This window comes from Siniperca chuatsi, linkage group LG20, assembly GCF_020085105.1.
Source record: "Siniperca chuatsi isolate FFG_IHB_CAS linkage group LG20, ASM2008510v1, whole genome shotgun sequence".
Classification (NCBI taxonomy): domain Eukaryota; kingdom Metazoa; phylum Chordata; class Actinopteri; order Centrarchiformes; family Sinipercidae; genus Siniperca; species Siniperca chuatsi.
In genome coordinates this window covers 9,199,027-9,219,439 of record NC_058061.1, presented here as the reverse complement: position 1 = coordinate 9,219,439, position 20,413 = coordinate 9,199,027, and the positions used below count along the sequence as shown (strand labels likewise).

Below are 20,413 nucleotides of genomic sequence, written 5' to 3'. Positions count from 1 at the left end.
CAATTAGTTTGAAGTAGTTTGCCCGCACATCACAGATGGTGTGTCAGTGCTTATCTTGCATAATAGTTCACCAGAACAAGTAGTGTTCATGTACTACTTGTTATTTAAATAGTATGTAATGGTGTTGGGTCCCATTTGAACAAATTCTAAAATTTTCCAAAGTTATGAAAGCTTCAAAAAGACTAAAAGGTTTGCTTTTAACAGAAATATAATCACTGCAGGTCAGATGTCCTCTCCATCACAGAGAAGGACACTACACTGTGTAATCAAAGCGCTAAAAGTAGGATGGCATTTTCAGGATTGTACTTATAACAAGCCCACTGTTTGCTATTGATGAGCATATGCGCTCATCTGTAGTCGTCGTGCCATTAGTACTTATTGACTGTCTGCATCCTTCGTCAAGGCGGAAGTCAGTGGGGTGCTCATGCTCAAGGTTATTTAAAATGGAGGGAAGTAAGAAGAGGGCGTGAGGGTTAAAGATGGAGAGAAAGCAAGACAGCGAGAGGGGTAAAAAGAGAGTAGAGAGAGAATGAGAGAGGAAAAAGGGACCGTGTCATTGATGAGAGAATGTCACTCTCAAGGGAACTCGCATCTAAATCAATCAGTCAAGTCTAACTGTAGCAGTGGGCGACTGGCAGCTTGACAGATCTGTTCTATTCATAAAGCAAATACATTGCTCCTGTCCATCAAACATGATGAAATAGCTTAACTCGAACAGAAATATGGCTCTTTGTCCACTGTCCACTGGACAGTGGACAGTGGACAAAGAGGACACGAGGTTGCATCATCTTCGTTTTCAGCTGATAAACCTTACAAATAATAGTAAAGTGTGGATTTTTGAACATTTTCCTCACTGGAGACTTCTGCACCTCTGACTTGATTTAGTGCCTCTGTCTGTAAGGGAAATTAGTACCTATTCCTAATAAGTTGTAAGTTATAGCTTTGACAGGTTAAGGTTAATAAATTGTTTATTAAAGCTTTATAGATCAGTAGTAAGCATTAATAAGACAAACATTTGGGTTGCCAGGTTGTGAAAAATCCCTTTGGCTGGTGTATATTCTCCTCTAGCATAATGTGCTTTGACTTTCAATTAACTTTTAATATTAGCAGTAGATTCTGTATTACTATTAGAGCCTGACTAACACTGGACTTTTGAAGCCGATATCAATATCTGCAACTTCAAAATCTGATTTGATATATTGGTCAATATTAACTTTTGATGAGGATCCTTTTTAAATTTGGTGATTGAAGTAATGTGACTAAGGTTCGCCCAAATAGGACATTTTACAGTTGAGAAACGTTATAGTTCGGGCTTTATTATTATCATTCAAGTGTTTTAGGCTATTTGTACAGTTGTTAACAAGCCGGTCTGATGGATTATTGTTGTGGAAGAACCCTTAATTAATGATAACAGCCCACCGATACTGTTTTTTTCAGGCCGATATCTATATCAATGTTTGGAAGTTTAAAAGAGTCCAATAATGATATGTCGGCCAATAATAATAAAAGAAAAATCTGCTACCAAGAAAGGAAATATCAACCCACTTAGGAATTCTGCACGTCAAAAAGTTCCAAGTATTATTAGTGTGATCTGACTGGAAAGATCAAACACATTAGCCACACAGATAACTCAAATTCACAATGATTGTAATTAACTTCAAAGACACTGGCATCAGTGGTAATGGCCCTGTGTGGTGCAAATGGAATTGCCATGGCCTTAATAAATCATCTGAGGGAGACCTCTCCATACTGTCTGTCATTCAGAGACATATCAGTGAAACAGGCAATCAGGCAGATTTGTTTAAAGTCCGCTGTCTTCTGCTAGTTGTCCATCTCTGCTCTGGAAAAACCAAACAATCTCCTACACTAGCAGCTAATTGCTGTTCTCTTGTTTTATCTTTTCTTCTTTCCTTAACACTTCTGTTCTTTGTGTTTATTGCTGTCAGTACAGGATGATTGATTATTTTTGTGAAATGCTGCAGCGCAGATGGACAGATGGATCTTTTTTTGTTCTTTATAAAAGCACCAATCGAAATCTTGTTGTATTAAGCCATCTGCTATAGCAAATCAAATTTCAAACTGGTTATATTACAGATTTTCTCATGCTGTGAATGTGAAAATTTGCTTTCTTTGGCATCAATTGTAAAGACACAAGGGTAGGAATATTGCTCTATTGTTCCTATACTGTCCATGAATTGTGGTCATATTCCATAGTACTATAAATGCTCAAAAGACAATAGGAATGACAAAAACACTCCACAGCCCTTTTTATCATTCATTCCTCAAACCGCAGCTCCAAATGATCATTATATACCTGGCTGGAGAAGCAGTCTGTGCAGTGGAGAGCACACTGTCCTACTTCCGCAGCTCTCTGGTATTTCAAATGGAGGAATGAATTGCATGGCCTGCTGATGGGCCCCTGAAATGCCCTTTTTGTTTTGATTCACAGCAAAGCGCCAGCTCTCTCTCAGGCTACAGAGAACTCACTGCTCCGTATCACAGAAAAATGTTAAAATATCTTAGTTACTCTCACAGACCTGTGTTGTTGTCTTCATCTTCCACTGCTGGAGAAGATTAAAAGGCCTTTTTTTTTCCTATTGGGCATAACACTAACTCATTTACAGTGGAACTAAAAAATTTCCTGCTCGTTTTCTCTTTGAAAAATGGTGCAGAAAACTCATAAAGACACTCTGTAAGACAGTTTGCCTCAGTATATTTGTCAGTCCTCAGAGGACCAGAAGAGGGAGGTTTTACTTATATGTCAGTGTATCTTTTATTATTCAGTGCTGTTTACATGGCATGACAGCTTAAACTTCGCTTATCTGCAGGAGCAACAGGCAGATTAGAGGTTGTGTTGGAGACTGGGACGCAGTGGAATGCTATATGAGTGAGTCGATAACCTCACACTAGCCTGATCCATATTAACACAAAGAGTCGATGAAAATGGTTAAATCCTCAATGACAAATTAATCATTGGATACCCAATTTATAATAAGTTCAATCAGAGACATGTGGATGAAGGAGGAAATCAAGATGTCACTGGACAAAGACTGTAAACATATTCATACTCTCTAGATGCACAGTATGCATTACAAACACTAAAGACAGTATGAGGTGCAGAGTAGGTTATGTAATACTGGCTGATAAACAAGAGAACATAATGTAAACAAGGGATTATTCCTGATTCATTGTGCAGGTGTGTAAAGAAATACACGCATCTTGAGTGTTGCAGTGTTGCTCCCACCCTATACAGACACAAACATGAAATTTTCCTATAGACTCCCATAAAAAAACAGATTAACACAAATGGAATGTGTACAGCATAAACAACCGTGTGCCGTTAGCTCGCCTTCACAACCAGAGAAAAGATACAAAGCAAGCAAGCTCAGTAGTTTTGCTACGTTCAAGGTGTGGAGGAATATAAAACATGAGCACAAAATGACAGAGTGGACTGAAAACCCTGCAATGAAGACACTTGGGACACCTTGAGAATAGAACAGCACATTCTTTCCACAGAGTCCTTGTGTGTAGCTGCCCAGGAGTACCCTCGACCTACTCTTACAGACTGATTTCAACCATCCACTGTCATACTGAAGAAACAGTTTTTCATTCAGGAACCACCCCGTCCATAAAGCATTATCATACCATTTTACCTTAAGGACCACTTACAGATCCTCCAAAGCAAATAAGCAAAAAACTGAAGAATAGAGTAAACGGCTAATGACTTCACACTGTAAGCAGAATGTCAGTACTGCCTGCACACTTAGGCACTTTCCTGTTATGGCTTTTTCTACACAAACGGCTGATGAGCTGACTGTAAAAGCCAATACTAGCTAAAGGGCTGTAAACACGCATTTAATGTATGTTCTCTTCTGAGAAACCATCTGTTCATCCTCGCTACCGTGACCTCTTAACATTTCCATGAAACAGGAAGTGGATTTTGGTTGAAGTCCACCAAAAACACAGGAAGTACTGTTGGGGCAAGAGTGTGACAGAAGCAGTCAGAAGGAAGAACAAAGGATGTGTCACCGCTGTGTCAGCTGGAGAAAAATGTTTTTCCACCAGGCCAGTCACAATAATTAAAGTTCAGCATGAGGCCACTGCTAGGGGTGTACAGCCATGAGACTCAGCCCGACATGTGACACTGAAGCAACCTTGTGGTTGGTTGAAGAGGGCTGGTGATAAAAAGCTGCTGATGACACTTACACTGCCTCCTCCAGTATCAAAGCTATTTTAATTTGCCAGGGGGACCTCAAAGGGACAATTACATGCATGCATCGTTTCCTGTGAATCCCTTGAGCATAAGGCTATCTGAATCCATAGCGGGAATTGAGTCCGCCACCACCAAAGTAACTATATAGAGATGAAATTACATACATTACATTAAATGGCTATTGCATAAAAAACGTCGACCATACAGTAGTATCAAAAATGGTATTTGATTTTATTAAAATCTTAAAGATTACAGCGTTAACTAGCTTTAGATTTTATGTCTCCCACACACTCAAAACTTATGTTTCCTGCTGCAAGAAGATAATTGACCACTGCAGTTTACATTAAATGATGCCCTCTTGTGATGAGGACATCTCAAAAAAAATGCTTCAAGTAATAGAATGTAAAGAGAAAAATTGCAAGATCGCAAATGAGTAGTTGATTATGCACCAGAGTCCCTCCAAGCACACAAGAAGCTGTACAACTCTTTTGTATTTTCGCTGTAAATGTTATTTTTAAAACCTGATTCAACAACACAAAAATTTGGGTGAAAATTATTAAAATCCCATTTTAATCATCAAAATAAATGCTCATAATAAATAGCCTACATGATAAAAATGATGACCCTTAACTATGGAGTATGGGTTAGACCAAGCCCAATACAGTATTTGAATAAAGGAAATCAATTTGAAAAAGCATCATATGTGGGAGTAAATGAAGCAAGAATCAAAGCAAGCTGCTGAGGCATGAAATTAATCCTTACAATATCATGGGAGTACAAGAGAAACGTGAGAAAAGGATTGCATTGAGCTACATCTCTACAATGTACCACAAAGCCCACTGATAATAAAGCGAGCAGGAGCCCTATGACCTGTCAAATATGTCACTTCCTTCTCTAGCATCCCAAGGGCCTGCAGCCCAATCTAATCATAGAAATCCAACAATGTTACACAAGCAAAAGAGAGAGATCAGTATTCACTGTGGGTCAGAGAGGACTTAATCATCATATTGCCCAGGGAGAAGTCATCCGTCACATTCCCCCAGATCACACACACTGTTGACCAAAGATCAGAATCTAATCTCCAGGAATTTAGGCAGCAGGACCCCCCAGGAGACCAGAGGACCTGACCGTGACCCGACCGCGGAGCCACCGGGTCAAATTATCAACACAGCCTTTGGACACTTTCACTGCATCGGAGGGTGGCGAGAAACGTGGCCTCTGCCCTGATTTCATAACTGCTGCTCAGCTGGGATCTCATGCAGAGTCCCAGTTCAGCACTTTCTTCCATCCATTTATCTTTTATTCATTATTTTAATTTCACTGGCAGCCTCCCACAGCCAGGGCTCCTTCTTAGGTGGATAAGTGCTTATGACGGTGCCATTAAAAACTGCAGAAAAACAATGGCTGCCATTTAAATTATTGATTGTGATAATGGATTTGTTGTGAAGAGCATGGGGTGCTCTGGTCTCTACACACAACACATACAATGAGGCTAAATCGGAATTGAAAAAAATAATTCAGAGGTAAGAGGAAAAGTGAGAGGTCATGTGTCTTATCTGTGATGGGAGCCTACTTTACATCAAATTATAAATAAATGTTGGCATTTTATTGATTTTATTTGAAGAGCTGCATCTTAAACACAATAAACAATCAATGATTTCTTGTGTGAATGAAAAGGAGCTTGAAGTTTGAGGGGCATATGCAAAACAGTACTGTGTTCGCACAGCAGCTTCCAATGAATAATTTATCAGGATGAACTTAGATGTGATGTGTCTGTAACTTATTATCTAACTTTAGAAAATGTATACCCCAATGAATTCAAATAATTCTGGAGATATCCTTGTATGTATTTCCATATTTTTCCTGCTCTGTTGGAGAATCTTTCTACCACTGATCTTTGAGTCACTTTAATTCAGTTTCTCCATATTCATCTTTTGTCTAGCTTTCTGTGTCAGTGGTCAGATGTTTTTGTCTCTTGATGTTGATCATATTCTTTGTGTGTGAAATAGTAATCTGTCTTGCTGACAGATTTTGAGATGAAGGTTGAAATAAAAGACATAAGAGAGACAGAGTTAAAGAATACTGACTGACGGAGGAAACTTATTGTAAGTAAATTGTAGGAAAAAAACTAAAGTGAACGAGAAGTCGTGAAATATCACTTCGATTCATGGCCACTCAGTGCTGCGTAGGAGGACTGGATGTTTTTGGGATTCGTGAAATATGTGCCAATCGGTTTCTCATCCCCTTAAGGTCCATCGCTCACGTTTTAAATTGCCAATAATGTGGGTGGCAACTGCAGCCTGTAACATTTATTTCAAGTGCCATTAGCAACTCAGCCTCAGAACTGTTTTCCAGATTAAAAAAAAACAAGGGTTCCCACAGACAGTCCAACTAAAAAGTGAAAATAAGAGAGAAACACAAGCATACTGCAGAATTTGGCCCTTTACCTAATCTGACCTCTTCCTTCAGACAACCACCATTTTCATTTGTCCATCCCTCGCAAATGACGCCTGCTACCATCTCCTGCTCCTGCTCACCTCCTCACTCTCTTTATGAGAGCTGACAGGCAGGCTCTCTACATGTGGACCAAAGTTCAATCTACTGTTAATCTTCCCATTTTCGCAAGAGCCAGACAGACCTGGAGGAAAGCAGTTGGTAATTAATCCAATGGGAATGTTTACTATTTCCATTGCCTCTGAACCCACAGTGCAGCATAAATGGCTCCGATCAAAATCGGCTCACAGAACATTTAGGGGAAAACCGTAAGACTTGTATAAAAAGAAGAAAAAATGTTGTGGGTAGGACTTTCAAGACTATGTTTACATTTAAAACAATATTGCTGTTGTAGGGTATTTTTCCATCCACGTGTTGTTGCCCATTGACACCCTTGACATTTGTAGGACACATCTCTAAACATTTCTATGCTCTAGAATCACGCTGCACTAAAATTTGCCCTTGTGCGCACATCTGTGCAACATATAAATACAGTATGTATTTTGGTAAACACTCAAAGGCACTATCATGAGAGCCATTAAAGTTGAGAAATTTGAGACATAGATCTAAGTGCTCAGAATGTGTGTTCCCAACAGAAGGCGTAAATAGTGACCATAAAAGTTTGAGAAACATGCAACAAACATGTGTGACTGATCCTGGGAAAGACCGACTGCAAGTCATGTGGACACCATTAGGAAGAAAAATCACTTACAGGTGAAAATCTTGCATTTGTAAAATGTCATCTTTTTAGGACATTGGTTCGGAAACGTTTTGGCTTGTGGTGACTTACTGTCTGTCATCACCGGTTGCTCAGGTCCACGGGTTGTAGGCCTAACCAATTTCTCCAAGGAATGATTAATCCTTCTCAGTTGTTTTTAGCTACGTATTTTTAGAGGCTTGAGGAGGTAAAGTTCTCTAGTAATTCACACAAAAACGCAAAAAATCATTTTGTTTAGCTTTTCCATTCCATTATTTTCCATTCTGTTAACCATTTCATGACCCCTTAGATTTATCTGGCAGCCCATTGGGGGCCCTGACCCCCTTTGGGAACCACTTTTATGCAGTAAGAAACTTCTTGAAAACTTGTTCTTACCTCAAAGACTATGCAGTTTTGAGTTATTCTAATTAGATTTCAGAGGGTTGTGCAAAGATTTTTCATTACATAGAAGAAGACGTGATTCATCAAATGAAGAAATGAAGATAAGAGGTTTTCACCTGACAGTGCTGACATTATTCTCAATGGTGACTTATTATTCAGTGGCTCCAGCTTGGGGAATTCAATTAAATCATAACTTAATTGTTTTAAATATATCACACTTATGCCTAATTAGCAAACACTTTACAGCTTGTTAGCAGCCAACGGTGTGATCATATAAAATTCCCGAATTACACGTAATGTTTGAGGTCAACACAATGGTTGTGTGATAAATTTGTAACGTGTAGAGGTGTTTTTAGTCTTTCATTTATCACTACAGAATGAAAGGGACACTTGTGATGTTGCTTGTAATTCATTGTTCTCAGTAGACACATTATTTATATTTTAAAACCTCCAGTAGTTACCCAGCAGACAGAAGATGATGATGATGATGATGATGATGATGAGGTTGATGGTACCCTGGACTCATATAAGCTGAAGTCACTGAGGTCTGAACTGCCAAGTAAGGAAACTAAGAGGAGCCCATTTGTTAAATCAAATGAGGCTTGAAAGAAACTTTCTTTCCAGTTGAGCTGTTCCTCTGCTTTTCCTCATCTTTCTTCAAATAAACGTGTTTACTTATCAGACTATGACTAAAGCTGGAGAAAAACTTGAGTATCTCCCAAAAAACAAACTAAAATCTTTGTCAAATCCTGCAGTTGTGAGGATTGCAGGAGTAAATCGGCGCAATCAGAGAAATTCTGCTTTTCTCTGTAGATTCAACTTGGATGCAGTTGATGCCCAGCAAGGCACCATCTCCACTCAGTGAACTGAAAAAGTCAGCCAAGTTATTAATGACTACACCTTTCCATCTGTGATGATGAGGAGAAGCACCACGGGCTGCGATGTTTTCAGAGTGGCTTCCTGTTTCGTCTTTAATTCCCAGCTTTCTTAAGGTTCTCCAGAAGACGTATAGTAATCCTGTGCAGTAGCGTTTCACACCTAGTTAACAGTCAGAGTTTCATCTCGAACTGTGCTGAGCCCCCTGCCAGATAGGGATATGTGCACGGATTGAGTGTTAGTCTATGACTGCCAAAAAAACGTGTGAATTAACAAAACGTAGGCTATTACTGAGTCGGCTGGCTTAATGCTCCGCCGCTCAGGAGTGGGCCTGATGCAAACTGTTTTAGGGAGGCTACTTGAGGGCATCCCAGCGGATCCATAATATTAACTTGGCTGGTGGATTTTCACCTTTATAAGATGCTGTGCTATATCTTCTCCCTGCTACATTATGCATGTGACTCCACAATAATGAAGGCTTGGACAAATTCTCCAGGCTTAACAGACAGGCAGCCAGGTTAATTCTCCAAATTCAGGGTGAGCATAAAGAGGTCTCCTTTTAATACGGAGGATTAATTGCATGGTATCTTAATTTTTAAGGTTGCCAATATGTTCCACCTCTCTCACAGAAGGATCACTTACACTGTAATTTGAGTGTGAGGTTTAGCATAAATCACCATAATACATCTTTCCTGTTCAGTATATGCTCTGGAAGTAGATTGTAGCAAAAAAAAGAAGAAAACAGTTTAATCACAACGCTACCTGCTTGGCCACGTCCTGATAAATGGAGAGAGAGAGATGTTCTAACTACAACAGCACATCCATCTTCCATAGTGTAAACATTTCTCTGGTCCACCAAAGGTTCAATGTTCATCTCTGCAGCGGCTGTCTGCAGAGATATAAAACTCCAGCTCCAAATTAACTTGGCAGAAATAATCCCACAAAATGATAGCTGCAGCGATGAAAATAACATTTGTACAAATTCCTTGTGACCCATGCCAGGTTGGAGTGTGTAAAAAAAAAAAAAAAAAAAAAAAAAAGGCTGCAAAAAAGCCTGAAAAATGCAAACAGCCCTGCAGGTGCGTCTGATGCTTCTGCTGGACATTTTGAGGCTGTCTGGTAAGCGGAACTCGATGTTGACCTTTAAACTCAACCAGACGTACAGCTAGGTGGCAAGTGCTTGCAAGTTTTTTGTTTACCAGTCTGAGCTAGTAACGACACCGCCTCTTGCTTTGGTTAAAAGAGCCCCGGGGCTGCTGCTGCTTGCACTCACAATCACCCCCTAAACCATGCATTTAGTTACATTACTTGGAAGATGGAGTAAACAGAAATTGAACTTGTCTGCGGTTCAGTGATGAGACAGAAAAGCGGTCAGCTGTGTGAAATTATCAGGAACAATCTCAATGGTTTGTAGGTCATTCAAAAAAAAACTACAATGAGAAATGGCTGTGGTATTAAAAGGTTTCACAGTTGCTCATTTAAAAGGAGTAGCCGGAGGTAATTGGAAAATTAACACATCTCTCCCCGGTGCTTTACATTGTTGAGGTTCCCACAGGTCTGTGTTGAGGCCCATTGGAGTGAAATCTGAAAGACAGATACTGTCTACACGCACACACACACACACAACCACTAATACTGGGTCGTTCTGCTAACCTAAGGGATTCCATGTCAACACATGACAGCATCCATGACCCAGTGGCATCGTAAATATAGATTTTAAAAGGCATGTGTGTGTAAAAACGGAATCATGAAATCAATTTTGTTTCTCTCAGGAAATGTATCTGTGTTTATTTAGAATGTTAAAAAGTGTGAAAATTGGATGAAAAAATCACTAATACTATATTTTAATTATTTCTTTTGATTTAAATTTAACTTAGGATGACTCTGGTGCATAATTGAAAGCTAATTTGCCTTTTCTCCCAAATATATATATTTTTTTATTATTTTTTACCTGAAGATTTTTTTTGGCGCTATAAACATCCCTCATTTACCAACATGTCTTAACAACATACCTGAACAATAAAATAGGTCATTAATCAGTGTCTTCCAAAGTGATGTTACAAAACCGATTCATAGGAGCGTTTCTGACCTGCCACCAAAAAGTTAATATTAATGGATTTTGACCCTCCTATTATTATTCTTTGTCTTACTTCAATTTGGGGGATAATCATGGAACTACCGTTCCTATAATGCTTTGGGATATGTAAACAAGTAGTATGATTAGTTTGCTGTGAGCTACAACTTGATACCCGTTACACTCGTACAAGTCTGTGATTTGAGTTATGACTCCTAGAATGAGTACGAATTTTGACGCAAATTGCAGCAATCAGGTGCTAAGAGATTTTAGTACCTTAATTGCCTTTCACCACACACAGCATCTTTACCACATGACTCTCTCTCCATGCCCCCTCTTCAACTCTCCCATGCCTCCCTAGGAAGATGTGCCTCACAATTTGAAAACCTCTGGTTTAAACCAATCAGCTCGTTTTATAAACAATTCCAGATATTTTTCTAGAAAATTCAGTGAAAGCCAAAAACAATGAACCTTAATAATGCATTATTTTTCAACAAGTGTTAATGCTAATAATGAAGTGATAAGAGCAGTGATGTATTTAACTAAACAGGGATATTTACATAATTGTAAACACCCAATTTATTCTGCATAAGTAATATCCCCACAATACATAGTCCCATAAATCAAACTACTAGCTGCAAAAGGGGGCTGTTCTCATTCGCCAGACTCCATCTATACAACACAACTGGGTACAGATGGTGAGGGAAATAAAAGCCAGTTTAGTTTCCTATGCGTCATTAATACAAGCAATGATCCCCAACTTGGCAGCGGCACACAGCAACTCCGCAATGTCAGATTTACCTTCTTACTTAGCACCTCAGAGTCCCGGCATGATGTCCACATTACACACAGTGTCTCGTGTCATTGCAGAAAAGTGTCCTACATATATGTAAAGTCACACACACGTGAAAAGTCACACACTGTTTGAAAACATGTTGGTTTTCATGTTGTGTTCTCACATCATATGTTGCAATTATTACTTCAAATACAATATGAAAAAGTGTTTTCTCCATGTGTGAACATTTTTTTCCCTTGACAATACATACAGTCTAGCTGCTTATAAGCCATTTCTTACCTCTTTAATTGTAACTTCACATAGAGAGTCAAATCACAGACGAAATGTCACTATGGGGAGTTGGAAATGTAACGCATTTGCGTCTGAAAACCCTAACGTGTCCAGAAAGCATATGTGGTTTGAATTTACAGGAAAATATTTATGTGTGACATTTTTTAAAGGGATGTATCTGAATTATAAATGTCTAGTACTGCATGTGATGATGGTAAGACCAGTTAAAATGACTCTTAAAGACTTTGGACCTCAAAGACTATAACAAGATTGACCACAACCGGAGAGAGAATGAAGCATGCAAGATGCTGCCACGCTTCCTCTTGTTTACTAGAGCCAATAACATTGAAGAAAAAAACTTGCAAGGCATTCAAGAGATAAAGCAGATTAATGTCTGTCAGCGTGTTAGCTTAATCACTGGAAGCTCATCAATCACAATGACAAATAGTCTCAGACCGCTGCTTTAGACAGACAGCATCTTCTGGAGTAGTTGCTCCTCCACGGCCACATAAATCCTGCCCGGTGATCCACTACTCTAATCAGGAATACATAACATAATTTCATTGGAGGACCCATCAATCACTGGGCTTCTGCATGCACCATTATTTTCAAAGTCCAACTCCTGCACTTCAGCGCAGCTGGAAAGCAGCCGGATACTGTCTTCAGTACAGATCATCCCGTCTAAAACTGGAGTCTGTTGTCACTTAGATGCACAAAAACAGCAGTCTGTCTATGAAACATTTATGCAACAAAGGGTTACTGGTGACAGGCGTGAAGCTAAAGATGGCATCTTTAAGAACTGACATGTTTTGATGGCTGCAGAACTTTTAAATAGACACACTGAACAAAACAGCATCTGACAGTCTGTTTATGTTGATGCAAAAACTCTATCTGCATACTCATGAGGGAGGTGTATGTATCCACTAAAGAAGTTTCAGGATGTGCAGTGCTCAGTTTATTAACCATCAAAACTAAACCTCAAGTAATAGGTGCAGCAAACAGCTGTTATTTTAGTAATTTCCCAAAGCCCAAGGTTACTTCTTCAAATTGCTTGTTTTGTCCAACCAACTGCCTCCAAATGTTTAATTTTCAATGATACATAACATAGAAAAGCAGCAAATCCTCACATTGGAGAAGCTGGAACCAATGAATATATGGCATTTTTGGTTGATAAATGACTTATAACACTTAATTCGTTATCACAAATGTTGTCAATTCATTTTCTGTTGATTATTTGACTTTTCGTTTCAGCACTAACCAATAATCTCTAAGCACTGAAGGACTACAGAGACTGATCCAGTCTCCAGTCTGATCCAAACACTAACAGCAAGGCTACATTACAGAATGGCTAAATGGCATCAAGAGCAATTTATGAATGTATGTTGTGTGTTTTAGAACAAAAATGTGGTGGGTAAAAGAAAAGTGGAAAGGCCAATTCTGACAGTTTCTAGTGTAGCCTCAAAATCATATTTGTCAGCTGACCCTGTTATGTGTTAACGTTGCCTGCATATATATGGGTTGAGGCTTCATATGGACAACTGTTTGCCCTGTGCCCCTGAGGAGCGCTATCGAGCTGCATGCAGCGGCCCCTGATGCACACTTGACACTAAGCTTCCTGCAGCAGTGACTGAAATAAAAGAGAGGTCAAATGCTTCATTTGAGAAACACAGAGTGCTGCTTCAGGATGTCAGGCTGAAAAGGGAGATGTATCTCAAAGAAGGGGGTGAAAAAAAGTGTTGAGTTATCAGAGCAGGGCCAGAATGTGTGAGTCACTGGGAACATGAAGGAATGCAGGGTATCTAAAGGACTGGTCAGAGGTTTTTGGGATGAGGCACTGAGGCTCTGGAACAGTCAGTTGCCCTGTCTGGTGCAAAATGTCCCAGACAAGCCTGTGTTCTCACAAAAGACAAAGTCGAGCAAAAGGAAGTTGGCAGCAAGTCAGGCCATGCAGCACACTGTTATCATTGCTTCTAATTTCTAGTTAATTTTGATGAATCATAACATAGCCAGGGCCTTGACAAAATATGAAATCTATTTCCAAATATGCATATTTGCTAAGATTTATGGATGGCAATAAAGACGGCATTCTCCTTTTGAAAATTAAACCTGTGTGTATAAACAAGAGCACCAGCGTGTTGAATCTATGTGACATTAAATGCAGCATGGCAGAACAATTCACAAGAAAGTCTTCATCTGGACTCCAAGTGTCTCGGTTAATAAAAGCTGCTCCGCTGCACAAAATTCAGTGTGCATGTTGTGCACATTACACAAAGACAATCCTGTAACAACAGGAGAACAAGTCGGTCAAATAATGCCAGCCAATTCCCAGCCAATTTTCATCTTCCGACTCACTCTAATCCAGTCTGTGGTTCTATATTAGTCCAAACATGAGGATATGTTTTATCACTGTCAGTGTCTAATGACCTTAAATCCATGAATCTGAAAAGGGCAACAGTGCTGTATATGTTTGCTGCCAAATTCTCCCCGGTTTTCTTGATGAAGTGGCCTTAAAAAGGCTGTTTAAAATGAGTTCCCTGAGATTCCTTCAGTCATTCCAATTGAATTCCCTTCCTTTGAGAAATCTCCAACAAAGATTTCAATAACAAAGGCATTCCCTCTTTGTCTGCATTGCAATAATTAAGAGTCTACAGCTGGTCTATCACTGAAAGAAACAGTATTACTGGAATCTCTAATGAAAACTAATGATGCAAAATTCATCCTACACTTCCTGCTGTGATCACATTTACATGTAATCAAAGTCTGGCTGAAACATTCTAACATCTTTGTTTCATAATTGATTGAAGAGTCATGACTATGAATATTGTTCATTCATAGTTCTGTCTCTCTTTGCACAAAGCCCTGCTTCACATGCAGATTTGACAACGTGTGGCAGTGTGATTCATTGTTTATTTACTTTAAGTTCTTTTAAATGAATACTTCATCAACTCGCTACAAAGACCGAAGTTAACGCTGCATATAAATCAAGAACGATCAGCCAGAAATATTATAGCTCAACTTATCTCGGACAGAGTAATTCATCAAAGTGCTTCAGTCGCTCCACAGAAATCTGCGGTGGGAGAGATGAAATAAGCTCAAACAAAACAGAGTGCCTGCTAGAGGCCGCACACACTACACCCTGTCATGGCATTTAAATCATTCTAATCATCCATCCCACTCGCTGTATAATAATACATTGCAGTGAGAAAGAGAATCCCAACTACATTTACGACGCCTACGTCTCCGCTTCCCACACAGACTCTGTGTCAACTTGTAAGCACACGGCTACACACTCTGACATAGCACGCACACAGAGTGTGCATGTCTAGCCATGCCATGTAAACATTATACGTGCATCACTATGAAATATGTGCTTTAAAACTGTAAGTGCTCCTTAGGGCTGCAAGTAATTATTATTTTCTTTGCCTGTTTTTTTTTTTTCGATTAATTGATTATTAGTTTGCTCTTTGAAATGTTAAAAAAAAGTGGAAAAATGCCATCACAAGTTCCCACAACCTAAGATCATGTCTTCAAATTGCTTGTTTTGTCCAGCTAATAGTCAAAACTATTTAGTTTACAATGATACACATCAAAGAAAAGCAGCAAATCCTCAGATTTGAGAAGGTGGAACCAGAGAATATTTGGCATATTCTAGCATTTTCATCCCTTTCACCTGCTTTTTCTTCGATTTGGTTCACTTTCAGTTTGAAACCTTTTTGGCTAATGTGCTGGCAAGCCGCTACAATGTGCGTAATTGAAAGCTCAAGTACAGTATTTAAAAACTCTTGTGTTACTCTGCACATTGACGTATTCAACTTGAAAGTAATAAGGGGAAGGGGAAGGAGGCTAAAGGGATGTGATGCGCCCTGAGGCACGTGATTCCATATTGCAGCAGCATAATGTAGATGTTGATGTCTTGAGATGCAGATAAGAAAAGAGAATCTGAAAACTAAACTGTTAAAAGTATATGAGTCAATTAAGGATGCTGTGGTGTGAACTGTTGGAAGCTTAATCAGCAGGTACTTAGATAGCTCCTCAGATCCTGAACAGCTAGTCTTCATAACTTCTAATGATCAGAATAGTAACTATAAGGTGTGTGTGTGTGTGTGCGTGTGTGTGTGTGTGTGTGTGTGTGTGTGTGTGTGTGTGAGTGCTCGCGCGCCTGTGCAAAGAGGCAGAATTTCACCTTAAACTGGTTAAAAAATATTTTTAAAAATCTAGCAAAACAGAACATTTTTCTCTGTTAAGCATTCTGATCCATCTGGCCAACATCCCCCAGTCTGTCACATATTTGCCTCGCAGCAGTCTGTGGTCTATTTGGTGTCTCAGGTAGGACAAAGAGAAGAGAGGACCACTCGTTCCTGCTCTCATTGGTCAGCAGGCGATCCTTTTGTTTTGGCTCTCACGGTTGAAGAGCATAACATGGCATCTCATGAATGGAAGCCAAATATTCCTGCACAATCACAAAGAAAATGTGACCAAAACTCTCATTCTGGATAGTTTAGAATAAAAACAATCCCTTATAGAAGGGATGGCGACGTGATTATTTTCCGAAAGTAACGACTGATTATAATCTCCCCGATATTCTTCCACGACATGCGAGTCCACATGCTGTTAACTCTGCAAGCAGCAGCTCTTTCTACCTCTTTAAACCCAAGAAAACTGAGTCAACTCTTGAGTTAGATTAGAATACATAGTGAACCATTCATTCTATACGGCCAGCGGGCGCCTCTCCGCTGAAAGGAGCCCGTTATATTGGCGATGTCTCCGGTTTTATACAGGGCACACAGTCAAATCACCCAAAAAACTTTTCCATTTCTGCAGCCGCTCGCTTTAAAGACACAGCCGTGCAGTCTGAAAAGGGCATGAACTTCAACGACACGTAGAGACAATAACAGATCTCAACAACAAAAACTGAAAAGGGGAAATGAATGCACTGACATAAATCTAAGTGCACAGGGCTAAATAGCGTGGTGAAACAATGCTGAGTGAAAATAAAACCTACCATGAGTTTCTTCTTGCAGTGCTCACACAACCACCCGGGTCAAACAACTTATAACTGCTGGCTCGTATATTTCCATTCCGGTCACCGGATTAATGGCATTTGTAAATCCGTGTAATTATTTATTTTTTTCCCATCGGTGGCTGATAAATGTGAGCAAGTTGTAGACTCTCTGCGCTGTGACAGCGCGCAGCTCTTTCTCTTCTGCTTCTCTCTCAAGCTCCAGATATGTACGGTGGGAGTCAGTCTCTCTCTCTCTCTCTCTCTCTCTCTCTCTCTCTCTCTCTCTCTCTCTCTCTCTCTCTCTCTCTCTCTCTCTCTCTCTGATAGTGGGGTGGTGAGGGGTGAATGGGAGTAAAAGGGGGAAGGAGCAAGGGTCCCTTAATAAGAAGAGCTAAATATCTCAGGAAAACTACCTCTACTATAATTTAATGGGAATAAACATAATAAAGGGTCAAACTTATTTTTACATATTTTCTCATTTACCCTAAATGATATACAGTCATGCACATAGTTTAGATTTTATTTGCCCAGGTTTATCAGTTTCAGATTTCTGACTCCACCCCAATACAATGAAGGTAAATGGAATTAAATTTGTGGCGCTCACAGTAGGCCTATTGAAAGATTACATTAAAAAAATTCAAGGGACGTCCCAGTGGCCTATTGTCTTGAAGCACATGCCATAGAGCTGCAGTGTTCCTGGTTGGATTCCTGCCAGGGACCTTTTGTTGCATGTGATATCCCTCTCCCTGTAATAAAAAAAACAGAAGCAACAACCAGAAATGTCCACCAATATCAGGACTATTCCATTAGTAGAAAGTACTTGATCAAATTTTTTGTTTTTACTACATGCTCCACATTATACGTGCAGCAAAACGATAGTATAGTATCACCACCTACCAACCCACAAATAAAGAGAGAGAGAGAGAGAGATTACAGAGAAAGGTAGAAATTACACAATATATACATGAATAAATTGGTTAAAGACAGCTCTAATCCCATGAAAATAGTTCACTTTGGATTATAGAGTAACCACATTGCTTATGTCTGGTGATAGTCTATATTTTTCTTATTGAGAAAAATATTTTACTACTATGATTTTCTTATTGTCAACAAATCCCATGAAAAGACCAAAACCAATAGTGTGTTAATCTGTCTCTCAATACTTTACTACTTCCCCTGTGGCTCTCAGCCCCAAGTCCATTGGTTTCTACTGAGGACGCAAATCTTTCAAACCGGTCACAAATATATAGCTTAATTTTTAAAAAAGGCTAAATAATCTCCTAAAACAGCTAGAGATTGTACAACAGAGGCATATGGCACAGAGGAATAAGTTATATCAGACTTTGGCTACACAGGCAATGCTGTTAGTAGGATTATTTCACTGTTGGTTTTGTTATTTTTATAGGATATGTTGACAATAAGAGCATCATAGTAGTAAGAGTAGAGTAATGCCAGCCTTATCCTTTAATGTTATTTTTCAATGCTCTAAGCTCCACAAACATTACATTTATGTCCATTGTGCTTTTGTTGAGGCAGAAATCTCAGAGACAGATACCTCAAAACTTTGGCAAATAAAACCAAAGCTATCTGCCGGCTAGATACCACTGTTGGTTAATGAGAAAACAAACCTTTTCTTATTTGGGTGAACTGACCCTTTTAAGCTCACCATTAACTGATCTCATCTTCAACTCCTGCGCAAAATGCACTACAGATCTCTGTAGGAACTAAATAAATACAGAAACACCATAAACCTATTATTGTCCAAGTCTCTATTGGACCATCTTTGTATTATTGTGGTTCTCTTTCCTCAGAGAGTGTATAGAGGGGTTGATTAATTGGGGTGGCAGTGGGGGAGGGGACAGAGGCCACCAAGACAGCTGCTGCTCACTGGCTGCTTATTGAAACCATTAAGGCAAAGAAGAATTTATAGGAGGCCACATTATGTCTGTATGTTTGTTAGGTTTCCTTTGCTCTGCTTTAAACTTGCAGTGAGTTAGTAGTGTCTATAATATAACTGCTAGAGCTCAATATTAAGAGAATTTAGACAATAACAAGGTGTTTGCCTCCTAGACAAAAGAAATATAACAGAAATACACTGTAATTACCAGGAAAAGCAAAAGGCCAATAATTTCACATTCATTTGAGAATGTGTGTGTTTATCTGTTGGTGTTTCAGCAGCAGACAGACACCTACCCCAACTCTTGCACGAGGGAGACAGATGCATGTGGACCAGAGATGTGGGAGATGATTCCTCATGACTCATCGAGACGATTCAGCAGCTACACAAATTGAAGCTTGACCGCGGTGTAGCCGCATGAAGCCACAAATTTGTCTGCGAGAGGTGGTTACACTAAGAGCACGCTCGACAGGGAAATATGTTGTCTCATATCATGTTTCTGTGATGCCACCACGGGTCTGTTACTGCTGTCGCTGAATCCATAATCATCATCATCACAATGACTACCATTAAGCCTTTAGTTGCTGTTTACCACATGCTAGTTTCAAAAGCTTCCAACATCCAACTTTATTGCCAGTATATGTCCTTTTGTTTATTGCAATAAATAACCAGCCCAACGGAGGTTATAGATTTTCAAGAATTCTCATCTTCTCACACAATATGAGAAGGCTGTAGGCTATATTTCACCCGAGGATGATCTCAATCTAATCAACTAAGACCGTTGCAAGTATTTATCCTCTGATGGCAACAACAGTGATGATGATGGTGGTGATGATGATGATGGCGATGATGAAGTGATTGCGTAACGGCTGGTTGTCTCCTCAGCAAGTCATCCAGAGCATATGAGTCACCCTGCCTGCAGTGTGCCCCACGTCTGCAGTCAGACATGCCTCTCAGCAACAGCCTGTCTCAACCTCTGTCTCTATTAAAGCCCCGTGGAAATAACTGAGAAGGAAACAAATGCAAAAAAAAAGTTGCTGGTCTTGTTTGTTTTATCTCTGTGTGTTCTCAGCTTAGAAAATTGCATAACCGCGTTTGTTTTGTGTGTCACACACATTAGGAAGGCAACAGGAGGAAATATGTGAGTTCCTGTGTGGGTCTGTGTGAGCTTGCTCCTGAGACCCTTGTGTCATTTCTATCACCTTCGAGCAGAAACGAATTATGAGATATTTGGACGGGAACCTCAGGTAATTCAGCTTGGCCGTGGTATTCAATTGCTTGTTTCGTCACACACATTCTAATATTGCTCTCTCAAAAACGGCATGCCAAAGATCAAAGTGCTAATATTTGGCAGTAGGCTTGAAATTTTTACTTCCCTTTTAAGCGTTATGCATTACTATAACTATCAAATCAGTGTCATCACTGCACAGAAAATCCAGTTCCTACTGTGGCAGTTTTCCACTGCACTATGGGATATTTAAGCCTCCAAAATTGATCAAAGAACCACAAAATAGTCTATGAAGTTAGGTTGTCTCATGTTTCATATGTCCTTGAAATTGGAGCTACAAGAAATCAAATTGAAAAGCTTTTATTTTGTAGTTGAGTCAATAATGACTCTGTAATGTCAGGCTGATTCCCTGTAATAAACGCATTGGTGTTCATGAGAGTAACATCCTTTCCAGGATTTGTGATA

At 39.5% G+C, this 20,413-nt stretch overlaps 2 protein-coding genes across 3 annotated transcripts in view; one reads left to right on the top strand and one right to left on the bottom strand.

Annotated features, from left to right (window-relative positions):
* The window catches only part of LOC122867805 (carbohydrate sulfotransferase 15-like), a 33,814-nt gene extending 16,750 nt beyond the window's left edge, over positions 1-17,064 (bottom strand). The window contains exon 1 of the mRNA XM_044179046.1: positions 16,824-17,064. The gene's annotated coding sequence lies outside the window, so the exon portion shown is untranslated. The remainder of the gene's footprint in view (positions 1-16,823) is intronic.
* LOC122867806 (troponin I, slow skeletal muscle-like) overlaps positions 1-20,413 on the top strand; it is a 65,104-nt gene that overhangs the window by 13,398 nt on the left and 31,293 nt on the right. The gene's annotated exons all lie outside the window — the stretch shown is intronic.